Genomic DNA, 18,180 nt, shown 5'->3' with positions numbered 1-18,180 from the left:
TTTTCAAAAGGAAAAGCATGCTACCTACTCAAATGGGAGATGGGTAGATGCAATGGCTTCTTTTCATAAAATTGTCCACAATTTTCTGTGTTTAGTCTTCATCTTATATCAATAGGGAGTTAAAACGGTGACAGTATCAGAAAGGGGGTGGCCTTAACTGTTGAAGATTCTCTGAATTTAGAGCATAAATTTCTGAGTTGTAGGTCCTAATCATTAACTCTGATGCATATGATATTACCCTAGAGAGATTTTTTCACAAGTTTAATATTCACAACTCAGCATGTTTTAAAAGAATATATATATATATATATTTATATGTGTGTATATATATATATATATATGATTTTGTAGTTAAATTGGACTTGAATTTCAATCTCTACCACCTCTTAGCTGTGTTAATCTTGGGCAACATTATTAATCATCCTGATCTTCAGTTACCACAGTTGTAAAATGAATAATAATTTCCTCGTAGGTTTTCAAAATAATTAGACAATGCATACCTTATATAAACAACTTAGGATGATGTGTGGCAAATAGGAGATATTCAATAAAGTTATTTTTTCTCCATTTAGTGGTTAGGAAACCAATGCTCCCTAGAGGTTACATAGCTTTGTCAAGATTATTAAAAGTATCAGAGACAGTATTTGAACTCAGATCTATCTGATGCTGCTGTGCTTACTCAGTCGTGTCTGACTCTTTGCAACCCCTTAGACTGCAGCCTGCCAGGCTCCTCTGTCCATGGGGATTCTCTAGGCAAGAACACTGGAGTGGGTTGCCATGCCCTCCTCCAGGGGATCTTCCCCACCCAAGGATCGAACCCAGGTCTCCTGCATTGCAGGTGGATTCTTTCACCATCTGAGCTACCAGGGATGCTGGGGTTTATGTAGTCTCCACTACTACACGCCACATGTACTATATTTGGTACTTATTATAGTAAGAAAAATTAATCTGTTGAGTCATTTTCCTTAAATATACAAAAGCAACTTATAGTTTAAAGTGGATTTTTTTTTTATTTCTAAGGATTTAGGATATCTTACAAACATGTACTATTGTAACACAAATGAGAAGCAATGAGGAAAATCTGAAAAAGGATAAATAATAATTAATGTAAATTGGAGTCAGCAGTAAGTCAAATACATAAGATGAATGCTATGAAAATGTCTATCTACTTCATAATGTTGGGTTTCAGAGAAAAGTCCCAGAGCAAATCACAATTCAGAATCTGAAGATAAACACCAATTATTTAGGGGGAGCAGAACACTGGATTGTTCCTTAGATCAGAAAGTACCTCCCTCAAGGACATTTCTGAAAAGGATGCTGAACAAAAGATTACTATGTGCCTGGATCATTCTTACAGAAATAAACAGAATCTCTCAATATAGGTTAATGACCTTATACCAAATGGAAATTATGGGGAGCCAAAAATGTTCATGTGCAGCTCTGATAAGTGTATTTAAAAGTGCCTAAAATAGGAAGAATCCTTACCTAAAATCCCTGAGCCAAACTTAGGTTTCAAACCAAGTTAATGAACCCCTGAAATTATGTACAATATTTTTAAGTGAATGCATATGTAAAATATCCTTGGGTATTCAACATGCTTTTATCAGAAAATTAAAATGAAAACAAAACTAGCAAAAATTCCATAATAATCCTTTTTTTCCATAGCATCATGTGTATATTCTATGAGAAATTCTCCTATAAAATCTCCTTTTTCTCATTCCAGTTTAGGTATTGTGTAGTACTGACTTTGAGAGAACAATTTTGAAAAATACTTAAAGAACTTTTCTTTTTCAGTTGTGAATTAAATGCATACCTTTGTGATTAAAGTCAGTAGGACTGGGGCTATGATCACCTCATGGCAGCTTGAAGTAAATGTAACTAAAACTATCTATCAGAATTTGAATAAATAATAATGACAGGAATTGGTATCATGTGTAAAACCTCGACTTATGAACACTAATTTGATCGTTATCTGTCATTATATCTTTGAGGGCACAGATCCAAGGTTCAGGGCCAGAAACTTTGTCAAAAATAGTCTGCACCACAAACCTAACTGCAGGAAAAGAATAAAAAGCCTTCAACAATTGTTCATCATTATTCTCATTTTTATATTTTGTAGTAGAAATCTTTTGAAAAAACTAAATTCTGTCTCATAAAAATTACCTATTATATGCTTTAAATCTTAAAAAGTTTTGAATAGCAAGACCTTTAAAATGTGTAAGTATAGATTTCACACATAAGCCATATCATATGGATAGTTGTTTTTCTCTGTCTGGCTTACTTAACTTGGTATGATTTTTCTCTAGGTTCATCCATGTTGTTGCAAATAGCATTATTTCATTCTTTTTTATGGCTAAGTAATGTTGTCTTATAAGCATACATATATATATATATATATTCTGTGTGTACTATGTACATATTCAGTACACATAAGATACAAATAGAACTTATCTACAAAAGAGAAAGAGACTCACAGCCATAGAAAACCAACATGTGGTTACTGAAGAGGAAAGTGTAGAGAGGGGTAAATTAGGAGGCTGTGCAGGTCATGTATGGATGTGAGAGCTGGACTGTGAAGAAAGCTGAGCACCGAAGAATTGATGCTTTTGAACTGTGGTGTTGGAGAAGACTCTTGAGAGTCCCTTGGACTGCAAGGAGATCCAACCAGTCCATCCTAAAGGAGATAAGTCCTGGGTGTTCATTGGAAGGACTGATGCTGAAGCTGAAACTCCAGTACTTTGGCCACCTCATGCGAAGAGTTGATTCATTGGAAAAGACCCTGATGCTGGGAGGGATTGGGGGCAGGAGGAGAAGGGGCCGACAGAAGATGAGATGGCTGGATGGCATCACCAACTCAACGGGCATGAGTTTGAATAAACTCCGGGAGTTGGTGATGGACAGGGAGGCCTGGTGTGCTGCCATTTATGGGGTTGCAAAGAGTCGGACACAACTGAGCGACTGAACTGAACTGAATTAACATATACACACTACTATATATAAAATATGTAACTAAAAAGAACCTGCTATATAGCATAAATTATTAAGTGTATATTCAGTGTAGCACAGGGAACTACACTTAATATCAACTACACTTAATATTTTGTAGTTACCTATAAGGGAAAATAATCTGAAAAAATACATATATATATATATATATATTTATATAAAATGGATCACTGGAAACCAGCATGATATTGTAATAAATCAACTATACTTCAATTTAAAAAGTGTATGTCTATATCAAAAATCTAAATTATTATAGAAATTATTATTTTGCTTATGCCTTTTATTATTCAAAACCTAGATTCATTTACAGATGTCATTTTGTTTATTGCATGAATCAAATTTCATTTTCATCTGTAATATAGTAGATGTATGGTGTTTGATTTAAAAAAAAGAACCCTCAAAAGACATTTCCAGCCTAACTCAATATTATAGTGCTATTCTTTTCTTAGTAATTTAGGGTAATTAAAGATTCTTTAGCCCCCCAAAACAGTAGAACTGCTTTAAACCTCTTAAATTCATGGTATTTCCTTGTTTGTTTGCTGTTGTTGTTGTTTTTAGTTTATCAGATATAAGTGAAAGTCATTCAGTTGTGTCCGACTCTTTGTGACCCTATGAATTATATAGTTCATGGAATTCTCCAGGCCCAATACTGGAGTGGGTAGCCTTTCCCTTCTCCAGGGGATCTTCCCAACCCAGGAATTGAACCAGGGTCTCCTGCATTGCAGGCAGATTCTTTACCAACTGAGCTATCAGGGAAGCCCTTTATCAGATATAAAGTCTTGCTTAAACTCACTTGAAAGGAGTAGTCAGCTGTAGTAATCATCTCTACAGCTACGCTAATCATCTCTGCTAATACCTCTGCTTCAGGCTCCGGGAGATGGTGAAGGACAGGGAAGCCTGGTGCGCTGCGGTCCAGGGGTCACAAAGATCCGACAGGACTTAGTGGCTGAACGACAAACAACAGGCAGATGATAGGTCTTATAATTCTCTTTGCCCTTGTCTACAACCTTCAGATTTCCTGAAAGTCAGTGATGCCTTTTATGACCTTTGCTTTTCTAAGGCTTTTGCATGTACATAATTTATTGTATTAAATATCTTTCTGTTTTCTTTATAGAACCCCAGCTGATAAAGTATCTCATTTGCCTAGTGTCATGAGTTCTTTATCAATTACCTACTTACTGTATAACACATCACCCCAAAACTCAGTGGCTTAAAGCAACAACAATGAAGTTAAACTAGAAATCAATTGAGAATATATCTAGAAAAATCTCCAAACACTTGAAAACTAAAAGACTTTTAAACAATCAATGAGTCATAGAAGAAACTGAAACAGGAACTAGATAATATTTTTATCTAAATGAAAATGAGAACACTTCTTTGTCAAAGCTGCCAAATTTCTGAGTTACTGATAAAACACTGCTTAGAGAGAAATTCATAGTGCTAAGTGCCTGTATTAGAAGAAAAGGAATATTTGAAATCAATGACTTCAGCTTCTGTCTTGAAATATTAGAAAAAGAAGAGCACACTAAATTCAAAGTAAGCAGGAGAGTAAATAAAATGTTAAGAACAGAAATCAATAAAATAAAGCACATACAAAAAGAAAAAAAAAATCAATGAAAGAAAAAGCTAGTTCTTTGAGAGGATCAGCAGAATTGGTTAATGTCTAGCCAGACTGATCAACAGAAAAAGGAAAGGACACAAATTCCCCATATCAGGAATATCAGAAGACATAACTGAAGACCTTATAGATGTTCAAATAATAATAAAGAAACATTATGAACAACTTAATGATAATAAATTTGGCTATCTAGATGAAATTCATTGACATGAATGAACAATCAAGGCTCATCAGGAAGAAATGGTTTCTTTTTTTTTTTTAATTTAAAAGCAAATGTTTATTTTCTGTTGAATATTAGAGTATAGCTGATTTACATTGTTATGTTAGCTTCAAGTACACAGCAAAGTGATTCAGTTATACATATACATATATTAATATCTATTCTTTTGCAGATTCTTTTCCAATAGGTTATTAAAGAATATTGAGTAGAGTCCCCTGCGCTATACATTAGGTTCTTGTTGATTATCTCCTTAATATATAGTAGTGTGTACTTGTTCATCCCAAACTGGTGCTGTGAAAAGGAAAAAAAGAGGAATGAGTTTTTCTTTTCTTTCCTGAGAACACAGAAGATGAAGAATACAGTAAGCAGGCCTGATCACTCCTAGTTTTTAACTTCAACTGTTCCTAATCTGTGACTAAATTTGCTTTCCTGCCCCCTCACTCTGCAAGCGCTACATCTTGTACCTATTATCCTTTGACTCTCTGCTAATTACTTCCTCTATCTGGTGCTCACTTTTTTAGCACTCCATTCACAGACCACTCCTACTTTTTCTCTGTTTGCATTATGGAAAGAAGGCCACAGTAAAATACACAAAAGACAATGGACCCGATTACCAGGCTACTTGATGTTTTTGAACTGTGGTGCTGGGGAAGACTCTTCAGAGTCCCTTGGACAGCAAGGAGATCAAACCAATCAATCCTAAAGGAAATCAATCCTGAATATTCATTGGAAGGACTCATGATGAAGCTGAAGCTGCGATAATTTGGTCACCTGATGCAAAGATCCAACTCATTAGAAAAGACCCTGATGCTGGAAAAGATTGAAGGCAGGAGGAGAAGGGGACGACAGAGGATGAGATGGCTGGATGGCATCACTGACTCAATGGACATGAGTTTGAGCAAGCTCCGGGAGATGGTGAGGGGCAGGGAAGTCTGGCGCGCTTCAGTCCATTGGGTGCCAAAGAGTTGAACACGACTAAGCGAATGAGCATCAACACCAGGCTACAGGACTGCCAGGCCCAATTACTGGGCTACCTGACACCAGCCTATGATGGTTTTGAGACAATGCAAGAGGAAGAAGAGTACAAGATCTTTACACCTTTGCTCCTCATCACCTACCCGTTACTGCGAGCCCTCAACGATATAATCCCCCAGATTCCTCATGGAGAGGGACACAGTTCTTGAGGCAGGAGCCTACTGTGTCCTCCCTTTCTGCCAGCTGAAGATTAAAGCCACCTTTCTATTTCCTCCAAACTCTGTCTCCATGGTTTCTATTCAGCTGCAGTGGGCAGAGAAAACCAAGATTTTGGCCACAACGAAACTACTAATTTATCTCTCCTCACACAGGAAGAAATGGTTAAACAGAACAGCTCTACATTTATTAAATATGTTGGATTTATAGTTTAAAACTTTCCCACAAAGGAAATCTGGAGCCTGAACAGTTTCACTGCTGAATTTGACCAAATATTTAAGGAAGAAATAATAACAATTTTACATTAATTCTTCCAGAAACTTAAGCAGAGAGACTACTGCACAATTCATCCCATGAACTCAGTGTTTTTCTGATATCCAAGAAAATGCAATAGGAAACCATAAACCCACATAACTCACAAAAGTAGATGCAAAATTTCATAAGTTTTTAGCAATCTATTCCAAGGGTTTGTATGAAAAATAAACATGATGGTCAAATGGGAGTTATAGAAATACAGGTTTTATTTCATATTTAAGAATTTATCACTGCAATTTACATGTCCACACATATTCATATATGTATGATCATCTTATTAGATACAGAAAAAAGCATTTGACAAATATATCAGCAAATAAGAAACAGGAAACTTCCTTGACCTTCATGAGAAAAGACTGAATGCTCTACCCCAAACATCAGGAAGAAGGCAAAAATGTCCACTCTTATTATTTCTATTCAACATTGTACTGGAGATTCTATTCAGTGCAATAGGCAGCAAAAAGAATATGTATATACATGCATGTGTGTGTGTGTGTGTGTGTGTGTGTGTGTTAGCCACTCAGTCATGTCCAGCTCTTTGCCACCCCATGGACTGACGCCCACTAGGGACATGGAGTCCATGTTCATGGGATTCTCCAGGCAAGAGTACTGGAGGCGTTTGCCATGCCATGCCAAGGTCCTCCCAACCCAGGGATCGATCCCGGGTCTCTATGTCTCCTGCATTGGCAGGTGGTTCTTTACCACTAGTGCCACCCGGGAAGCCCATTTGTGACTAGGGGCTAGGCAATTTCTTTTTCGGTACAACAGAAAAAGGATAATTCTTAAATTGGTATGTATTTGGATGGTGAATGGCTGAAAATTGGCACAGGAGGTCACTGTCTTGGTTAAGGAAAATATTTATAAAATTTTGCTTTTGATTTCCTCCCCACCCCACCTCCATTGCCTTTGGATAATTGTTGCTTGCTCTTTATTACTAGAAATTGGCAGCAACATCCCTGATTGCTGACGTTGTTTCTGATGAGTTAATAGCTAGAGAGGACAAAACCCCTGCTGAGGTGATGGAAAGATACGGATTGTCTAGGTTTTTGTTCCGTTATTACTTCCCTTTCTACGCCAAGAGCTGGAATTCACTTGTCCCTAAGGATTTACAGATTAAACTGGTCAGAAAATTTGCCTGATACTATGAAAAATAATATATAGCAATCGTGACATTCAGAAGCAGAATTCACTAATTGCCGGGGTTCAGCCTCAGCAGGATCCAGGGGGTACCCTCAGGATGAACGGCGTCGGCAAGAGAGAGAGAAGACACGTGAGACCAGCCTTGATAGTGCCAAATCTGCGAGGGAGAGAGAAAGAAAGAGAGAGAGAGAGAGAGAGAGAGAATGACCAGATTGGGGTGCAGAGAGTCTGGAAGAGTCTGGCAATGCTTTATTTTTTTACCATAGCTTTTATACCCTAAGTTAGTACATTTCTAAGGGGAAGATAGTTTAACATTACATCAGCTTGTCCTTCATGAAACCAGGGTGTTTTCTGCATACTTCTTTGTTTATGAGGGTCTTGTACATTATCTTCTGGCCTTGGGGCCTATTAACATTTTTGCAGGTCAGGTGAATGTAAACCTATTTTCTGTTTCTATGGTGACCTTAACTGAAAGGTAACAGGGTCATAGGGAAATAGCACAGAGTAGAATTATATTCTTGTTAATACAAAAATTAATCTTTCTGCAAAAGTTGTCAGTTGCGTTTATCTAAGAAGTTTACCCCATACAGACTCTGCGGCTTCAGTGAGGCAGCCTCTGCCTAGCACTCCTGGCTGACAATTAACAACCATCTCATTGTTACCACACTAGGGCTAAGTCCTTATTTCTCTAGATCTTCAACTATATTAACAATGGTTTCTATAACACTGCCTTAACACATTAAAAGCAAAACACAGCAAGCAAAACACAGCAAGCAAATCACAACCCAATAACCACCTATAGAATAATTTTTCTTATGTTTTCTAATAGAACTCCTTTACCCCTTTAAAGGGCTCTGTATCTATTAGGGCTTTTACATAATCAGGTTCTTTATGCTATTTTATGATTAGGATATTATAAGCAATCATGCATATTAGTACCAAGTGCATAAATGCATTTGGCTAACAAACTACCAGCAAAGGAGTTTAAATTAAAACACTCCTTTCACCCTGAATAATCTCATAAAATACCACCACCTGGGAAACTTATTGATTAAAGTTCTAAATTGATTCTTATTTGGGAAGAGATCGGGGAAGGCCTTCCTGCCTGTGTCAGAGTCCATTGAGGCAGGCATCAGAAAGACAGATATCATCTTTAAGGTGAGAGCCAGGGGCAGCTTTTCGAAATCCCTGAAAACCTGATCCGCCTTGCCGGTCAGGTTTTCTCCCTTACGGCCTTGTTAGGGGTAGGGTCTCATGAGCTGACTTTTTCGAAACCCCTGAAAACCTGATTCGCCTTGCCCATCAGGTTTTCTCCCCTATGGCCTTTTTAGGGGTAGGGTCTCATGTGTTGGCTCCCAGCATCTAATGTATTATTTATAGGAGATCTGCTTAAAAACATCAAACAGGATGACATTAAAAGGATACAGAGATCAATACTTAGTAAATAAAACAAAGAAAACTGGGGAAAACTGATCAAATAGATTTTAATGCAAAAAGATGATAAGGGGATTATTTCTATAAAAATACAATAGGGCAAGATGATATAACTATCATAAACATATATCTATCTAATCCTATTGACTCTAAATATATAAAAGCTACAGCTAAACCACAGAAAGACAAATATAAATGAGCAATTTTAGTTTCTGGTTTCTAGAATACTTTTCTTCAGTTCAGTTCAGTCACTCAGTCATGTCCAACTCCTGGCAACCCCACGAACTGCAGCACAACAGGTCTCCCTGTCCATCACCAACTCCCAGGGTTTACTCAAAATCATGTCCATTGAGTCGGTGATGCCATCCAACCATCTCATCCTCTGTCATCCCCTTCTCCTCCTGCCCTCAATCTTTCCCAACATCAGGGTCTTTTCAAATGAGTCAGCTCTTCACATCAGGTGGCCAAAGTATTGGAGTTTCAGCTTCAGCATCAGTCCTTCCAATGAACATTCAGGACTGATTTCCTTTAGGATTGATTGGTTGGATCTCCTTGCAGTCCAAGTGACTCTCAAGATTCTTCTTCAACATCACAGTTCAAAAGTATCAATTCTTCGGCGCTCAGCTTTCTTTATAGTCCAACCCTCACATCTATGCATGACTACTGGAAAAACCATAGCCTAAACTACATGGACCTTTGTTGGCAAAGTAATGTCTCTGCTTTTTAATATGCTGTCCAAGTTGGTCATAACTTTCCTTCCAAGGAGGAAGGAAATTTCATGGCTGCAGGTAATTTCATGGCTGCAGGCACCATCTGCAGTGATTTTGGAGCCCAAAAAATTAAAGTCTGACACTGTTTCCACTGTTTCCCCATCTATGTCCTATGAAGTGATGGGACCGGAATGCCATGATATTAGTTTTCTGAATGTTGAGCTGTACGCCAACTTTTTCACTCTCCTCTTTCACTTTCATCAAGACGCTCTTTAGTTCTTCTTCACTATCGCCCATAATGGTGGTGTCATCTGCATATCTGAGGTTATTGATCTTTCTCCCAGCAATCTTGATTCCAGCTTGAGCTTCATCCAGCCCAGCATTTCTCATGATGTACTCTGCATATAAGTTAAATAAGCAGAGTGACAATATACAGCCTTGACATACTCCTTTTCCTATTTGGAACCAGTCTGTTGTTCCATGTCCAGTTCTAACTGTTGCTTCCTGACCTGCATACAGGTTTCTCAAGAGGCAGGTCAGGGTGGTCTGGTATTCCCATCTCTTTCAGAATTTTCCACAGTTTATTGTGATCCACACAGTCAAAGGCTTTGGCATAGTCAGTAAAGCAGAAATGGATGTTTTTCTGGAACTCTCTTGCTTTTTCAATGATCCAACTATTGTTGGCAATTTGATGTCTGGTTCCTCTGCCTTTTCTAAAACTAGCTTGAATGTCTGAAAGTTCACAGTTCACATATTGCTGAAGCCTGGCTTGGAGAATTTTGAGCATTACTTTGCTAGTGTGTGAGATGAGTGCAACTGTCTGGTAGTTTCAGCATTCTTTGGCATTGCCTTTCTTTGGGATTGGAATGAAAACTGACCCTTTCCAGTCCTGTGGCCATGCTGAGTTTTCCAAATTTCCTGCCATATTGAGTGCAGCACTTTCACAGCATCATCTTTGAGGATTTGAGATAGCTCAACTGGAATTCCATCACCCCCACTAGCTTTGTTCAAAGTGATGCTTCCAAAGGCCCACTTGACTTCACATTCCAGGATGTCTGGCTCTAGGCAAGTGATCACACCGTGATTATCTGAGTCATGAAGATCTTTTTTGTACAGTTCATCTGTGTATTCTTGCCACCTATTCTTAATATCTTCTGCTTCTGTTAGGTCCATACCATTTCTTTCCTTTGTTGAGCCCATCTTTGCATGAAATGTTCCCTTGATACCTTTAATGATCTTAAAGAGATCTCTAGTCTTTCCCATTCTATTGTTTTCTTCTATTTCTTTGCACTGATTGCTGAGGAAGTCTTTCTTTCTTTCTTTCTTTTTTTTATTTATTTTTATTAGTTGGAGGCTAATTACTTTACAATATTGAATCAGTTCTAATCAGATGGATGAAACTGGAGCCCATTATACAGAGGAAGTCTTTCTTATCTCTCCTTGCTATTCTTTGGAACTCTGCATTCAAATGAGTATATCTTTCCTTTTCTCCTTTGCTTTTCACTTATCTTCCTTTCACAGCTATTTGTAAGGCCTCCTCAGACAGCAATTTTGCTTTTTTAGAAACTGATAGCACAAGTAGACCAAAAATAAACGTGAATATTGAAGACTTAAAGAATACAGTGAAAAACCTTAAGCTAGTATGTATGTCTATCTCTCTCTTTATCTATCTATCCTGCTTTACTCAATGGACATTAAATACATATTCTTTTCCATAACACATCTAACACAAGAGAATAAATTCCAAAGGACCAGTCCTTTTATCTTCTGCCAAAATGAAGTGAAATTAGAGATAAATAAAAAAGCAGATAAAAAAACTCATATGTTTTTAAACTAAATAACATATTCCTAAATAATCTTTGGCAAAGCTAGAAAAATGTAAAAGAAATATAAAGATAGTTACAATTTAGTGATGAAAAGTAATAGGTAATTGCATATTGGTATAGATATATAATATTTATATATATTCATATTATGCATTATATAGTTTCTATATCTATATATATGTATATAGATATATGTATATACATATATACATATACATCAGCAAACTGCTAAAGCTATACTTGGAGGAATATTGATAGTTTCAAATATTTTTACCAGGTGTCAAGTATGATTAGTAAGCTAAATATTCAAATCAAGAAACTAGAAATAGAACAAGAAACTGAACTCAAAGAAGAAGGTAGGAAATAAAGGCAAGAGCAGGAGCAAATAAGAATGAATAGAGAATATTAACAAATTCAAAATCATTTTATCAAAAAAATTAATAAGGTGACTGGTAAATCTGATAAGAGAAAGAAAGGGTGGGGGTAAAAAGGGAAAAGAAACAAATAAACAAACTACAGGATGGAAATAGAAAATCACCACTGAAACATAAAGATTAAAAGGAAAGCAAGAAACCATTCAAATTCACCAACAAATCTGAAAACTGGATCACATGAATAAATTTTTAGAAAAATTAAAAATACCAAACATTGGATTAAGAAAAATATGGAACTCAAATAGACCAAAAAGTATTAAATGATTGCAGTGCTAATGAAAATATTACCGTTACTAAATTTTAGACCCATTTGGTTTATAGTTTAATATAGTCAAGTTATAAATTACTAATTAATATTGTTTTATTAAAAAGTATGAAAGCTATATAATTCATTTTATTTGTAGAGATTTCATATGGTCCAATCTAATATTAGACTTGTGAATACTGATTCAAAGTCATAAATATAATATGAGAAAGTATAATTTTAAGTCTATTACACTTATGAACCTAGAAACAAAATATAGTAATATTTTATGAAATTTAAAATGTCATTTAAAAATAGTATAACATAATCAAGTACTGTTAATTTCAGGATTTTTGGTGTCAGTTTGTCCTTATAATTTATCACATTAAAAATCTAAAGTAGGAATTGATAAACTACAGTCCATAGGTTAAACCCAGCCTGTAGCTTTTCATATGGTCCTTTAACATTTTTAAAGGGTTCTAAATAATGAAACAAGAAAAAGACAATTATTATATGACAGAAACTGTATGTAGTCTGCAGCCTAAAATATTTACTGTCCAGTCCTTTGCTGAAAATGTTTGTCAAACCTTGGTCTAAATAATAAAATTAATGAATAGCTCAATCAACATATAAAAAAACATTTGCTATTTAAGATGTAAATTCTTGGCTAATCCAGGAAGAAAAGGAGACTTTTTTAACTTGGTAAATTTTTTATATTAAAAAAAATCTATGACAAATATTGAATATAATGAAGGAAATAATAATGTACTCACTTTTTAAAATCAAGGGCTAGAGAAAATGTTCATTATCACTGATTTACTATAATACTGGAGTTCCAGGCCCAAGCTATAATGAAAGAAAAAAGACATTTAAGTATTAAAAAGGAAGAGAAAATTTTTTATTTACAGATTATATTATTATCTACCAGGAAAAAAAAATCAATAGAATAGTTAATTTGAAGAAGTGAGAGCTCAATAAATTTTCTGTGTATAAATCAGTTACATTGAACTTTTTGACAACAGAATAACCACTAAAAAATAATAAAAACTAAGGTACTATATGCAAAACTAAGGAAGAATAGAAAAAGTAAGAAGCATCATAAACATGATCTGAATCAAACATATGTAAACATTTATAGAAAAAAATTAACTTGGAGAATTTATGCTCTTGGATGAGATGAGTTAATATTATAAAAATATCAATTATCCATAAATTAATTTATATAGTCAATGTTTTCTAAGTCTAAATCCTAGTATATTTTTTTTTTTTGCGGAATTCAATAGCTTTTCTCTATATTTATTTTCCCAAGTAAATTCTCACCTTGAGTTATAGATGATACATTAGAAGATGTTCTTTGCGGTAATATTTGTGGAGCTGAAGGCCTGGAGTCACTCTGGTCCCATCACTAGGAAAGTTGAAGGTAAAATGGGAGAAATACACAAACCGTGGAGTCTCACGCAGGAGATATAAGCAAAGGAGAACACATAGCAGCATGCAAGACTGACTTTCCAGCTGTAGTGCTAAGGGGAAAACAAATGATAAAGACAACAAAAGAAAAAGTGAAATATGTAAAATAACATCATTTTCATAATTTCAACATATAGATAAATTTTGCCTCAACACGATGAAGTATGTTAAATTGATTTAAATGGTTGGCTTTGCAGCACTGGAGAGGAGGGACTTGGGGGGACATAAGAGGGATTAAAAATGTACCTGAAGTAAGAGCAGGAGATCGTGTAGACCCAGGGGTGATGCTGCTGTAGCAGGAATTGAGGAGATTAATTCACCCAACTTTCGGAGCCTGAGATCCAAAGGAGATTGAAATCAACAGCCAAAGAAAAACACATGAAGGAAACAATGACTATAGATAGTTAACATTCTATATAAATTCATGGAACGAAAAGTGACTGAATTTTTCGCTCCCTTTTCTGTTTAATTCTCAGGCTCTCCCTTTGTCTGCTCTTTTACCTGAAATTATATTTATTCAACTTTCTTAAAACCTAAAATAAAAAATGTAATCACAATTTTTTGACCCCATGCTACCCCAAGGCTGTTCTCTTCTTCTCAAAGATTCTTAGAAAAGTAGCTTTTGTCCAGTGCTCTGTTTCCATACCTCTTATTTACTCTTTGTAACTCACTAGTATGTTTTATTTAATTTACTGTGTTTTAAATATTTTAACATCACATTTAATTTATTCTTCTCCTGTATCAAATAAGAAGTTTCTTAAGGACACCTATGTATAATTCATCTTTTCAACTACTTACATATCTTAGCACAGTTTAACTGTGTGCTAATATTAACTTGAAATATTAGCTATGTCAAAATAGTAAATGAATTAAAAAATTTAATTTAATAAATCTTAAAAGGCTCAGTTTCAAACAAAATCGAGAAGTTGGTACATTTGATTTTTAGTTTCATTTTACCTTATTTTTGTCTTTTGTCTAGTTACACCATCTGGGTTTATATGCTGGCTTCATCCCTTGTGGCCTACATATGTTGAGATGAACACTGAGAAAGCTATTTAGCAATGCCAAGCTTCCATTTCCTCATCTATAAAATAACAAGTGCAGAGTATCTATCACATAGGGCTGTTATGAAACATTAATAAAATAATACTTTTATGTAGTTATCTGGCCCATCATCTGTGAGAGCACAAAAATAACTGCAAGTGCCATTATTAAATAAATACATAGCAGTTCCTCAAGTCCTCTTCCTACCTTCTTTCTTCTTGTTCTCTACTTCCTCCCCATCAAAATTGGAGGTTATCACATTGCAGTTATTTAAATCATGAGACAAGCATATCGAACTTCATCCCAGCTTCCTTGGAATGTCACTACTAGCATCTAGATTGTGAACTGACAGACCAGACTGGGGACAGTAAGGATTAGAGCCAGAAAAGATCTAAGGCAGTCAGTAAATGGTCTTTACAGAGTTAGAAGGGTGAGCACTTGGGGTAGAGATGCTTTTTGTAGAAAACAGGCAGATGTTTTCCCAGGAAGTAGAGCATGGCATTGAAAGAATATGAAATACAAGGTATACTGAAGTTTAGACACAGTATTTATTTACGCTGTGTCGACTTAAATAGTCATAACCTAAAAACTGAGAGTTCCACTTTACTTGGTGGGACTTTCTAGGACTTGAAGCCTGGGAGACATCTCAAGTAACCCTGGGAGAACTGCTCCGATGAGGTGAGGGGAGAAACCAGGCTATAGAGAAGTTTTGCAACAAAGGGCAGCCAGTCTGAACATCAAAAGATTATTGTGATTTAAAGGAAACTAGATATCTCAAGTTAAGGAATTAAGTGCTTTTCTATGTGTGGGAAGATGCAAGAGTCTGGGCTTACTGAAATCATCCCTTTCATCTGTATCTCAGCTATCTGGGGCCAGTACTCTGCGTGGCTCACTCCCCGAGCTCCCTTGAGGCTCACTGTGGGGAGTGGCTGCAGTCTGAAGGCTGCCTGATCACAGGTACTCTTCTCCTTCCTGAATGCCTTTAGGGCTCAGGAGCTTATACTGGAGGGATGCAATCGCTGATGACTATGACATCCTTGTTTACTGGAAATACTCCATTTCTCAACTGGAATCTGGAGGATTGACTTAACGTCCCATGATGACTGGATATGCACAAGGGTGCAGGACTGGGGCAAATCCATCCTAGAGAGAGACTGAGGCAGATGCATTGTAAAGGAACACAATGCTTTCTTCTGATTCTTCCTTCTGCTTTCTTACCAATGACATAATATAAGGACATATCTTTCCACATGATGTCAGTGTCTTTCAGGTGAAGTTGACCTACTCCCAGTTCCAGGAGAAGGGTTGACTGGGGTAAAAGTAATCCCACTTCTTTTTATGTTTCTAGTGTGAATATGAAGCAATGCATGGTATTTTCCTGGCTTAGCATAAGGGTCTGGCTCAGTATTGACCTAAGACTTTCTCTGTGCTAATAAGAGGCAAGTGATGGATTGCTGGGGGTTTGGAGGAAGAGGTTTTCTCATTCTTTTTTTGATTTGGTGCCAGAAACCAGCCCACTCTACAATCTAGGATGATGTTTTGTGGGATGTGAATCCTAGAGGTGCTACAGCCATTTTACTTTTCTGTTGAGAAGTCAACTATAGCAGAGAATGACCACCAAAACCAGTTTCCCGTTCCTCCTAGGGGACTGCATACCCTCTGTCCTTAGGGATATCATCTATCCATGTGACTAAACTACAATGACTGCAATGTAAACTGAGGTGTTTGTGTCACTTCTGAGGAAAATGATCAAAAGTAGGTATTCTTCGCTGCACTCTCTTTTGCCTGACTGTAGAGAACTCCGAGGACTCAGAAGAGAGTGGAACCACACTTTGGGAAGAACCTTGGTCCCTCAATGACAATGTAGAAGGAGGTTCCATCGGAAACATTCACATTAGATGATGACGTGAGCAGGAATTGAATCTTTACTCTGTAAAGTCACTAAGAACTCAGAACTCACTAATTGCAAGTCTGAACTAAATTATTTGCCTTAGAATTAAGCCGATGCAAGCTGACAGAGAGGCAATGGAAAAGCAACTAGGTCCTTGATAATACCTTTGAGCTGTTGAAGCTAACAATCCCTAAAACTCAAATTATCCTGAACCTTCCAGTAATGGGAACAAAATAAACTGTCATTACTGTTCATAGTGTATGTTCAGCTTCAGTTACTTTTAACTGAAAGTTAATTTCATGAGATTAAGACAAAAACCAATCCATGAACACAGGTTACAAGACTAAGCAGAGCCACAAAGAATAAGGCAAAGAAATATACTGGACAGAATTATAATAGGTTGTAACGTGAGCAGGGTTCTAGCAATAAAGTATTGTAATATAGCCAATTTGATGCAGAACTGCCAAGCTATGCATCTCTGGATCTTTTTATTACTTTTTGCCCTTGGGCCAAAGTCATCCAATAGATTGGGTTAGAGCTGAGCCTATAGGTGAAGGTTAAGTAGCTTTAGGTATAGGGAATTTTGTAAGCAGGAAACCAGCTCCCCATTATACCAGGCACAGAAATCAGGAACTGGCTGGCCTGCAACTGAAAGAAGTCTACTTCAAGTAGCTGATAAGGATAGAACATCCTTTATAATGTTTGTTCTGCCCTATGCAAGCATGCATGCTCTCATGCTAGTGAAGAGCTAAACTGCAGAGCTCTGCCAGGCTACCCTCTTAGTCTCTTATATTTACCCTTTATAGATTCTTTCCTGTATTGGTAACTGTGACTCTTTTACTCTCTCTCTCTGATATTCTGTATATATTTTCTGATACATTTGATTTTGTCATTAGTATAGTCTATTTTTTAATATATAAGTGTCATCCTATATACTAGTATGCATATCTCTGCTTCCTGTATCACTTTGGCCTCTAGCAATACTACCTATAGGCCTTCCGGGTAGCTCAGTGGTAAAGAACCCTCTTGCCAATGCAGGAGATATAAGAGATGCAGGCTCTAACCCTGGGTCAGAAAGATTCACTGAAGAAGGAAATGGCAACCCACTCCAGCATTCTTTCCTGGAAAATCCCATGGAGAGAGGAGCCCGGCAGGTTACAGTCTATAGGGTTGCAAAGAGTTGCACGCCCCTGCGTGACTGAGCAGAGAGCACACACAGAACATCACACGATACTAGTTGTGAGAAACTGTGTCCTTCTGATGCATGCTTTGTATTATTAAAAATGTCATTAATATTATACTAGTATCTTTCATTAATAGTGAAAAAATCTTGCCTAGTTCAGCCAATCCCTAAGGATAGCACTTTTTGCATATTCAAGGAGAATGGGTCAACAGTAGTGAAGGTATTTTATCAATAAACAGCGTAATTTATCTGAGAGAATTAGATCACATTTTAAATTCTGTTCTAAAACCTAGCAGAAATGGTTTATCTTCTTGGGTCTATTGTTTTATCTGTAAATTATGATAAATTTTAGGGTTCTTTATTTTATTTGTGTTATCTGTGATTCTAGTAGCTCAGCATGTCTTTATAATTGCAACTGCAAGTAATCAAGATAATAGCCCTTTACTGTGGCCCTAAG

General features: G+C 36.5%; 1 long non-coding RNA gene across 1 annotated transcript; it reads right to left on the bottom strand.

The window, feature by feature from the left end:
• Positions 1–12,911: 12,911 nt before the first annotated feature.
• On the bottom strand, positions 12,912–13,934 carry LOC110134604 (uncharacterized). Its single transcript, XR_002313128.2, has 3 exons — positions 13,852–13,934; positions 13,459–13,658; positions 12,912–12,984 (listed from the first exon to the last, which is right to left on the bottom strand). It is a non-coding gene; the product is annotated as an uncharacterized lncRNA (long non-coding RNA).
• Positions 13,935–18,180: the final 4,246 nt, after the last annotated feature.

This window comes from Odocoileus virginianus, chromosome 21 (assembly GCF_023699985.2).
Source record: "Odocoileus virginianus isolate 20LAN1187 ecotype Illinois chromosome 21, Ovbor_1.2, whole genome shotgun sequence".
In the NCBI taxonomy this organism is placed as follows: domain Eukaryota; kingdom Metazoa; phylum Chordata; class Mammalia; order Artiodactyla; family Cervidae; genus Odocoileus; species Odocoileus virginianus.
Note: the sequence above shows the minus strand (reverse complement) of the source record. Positions and strands in the feature narration are given on the sequence as shown.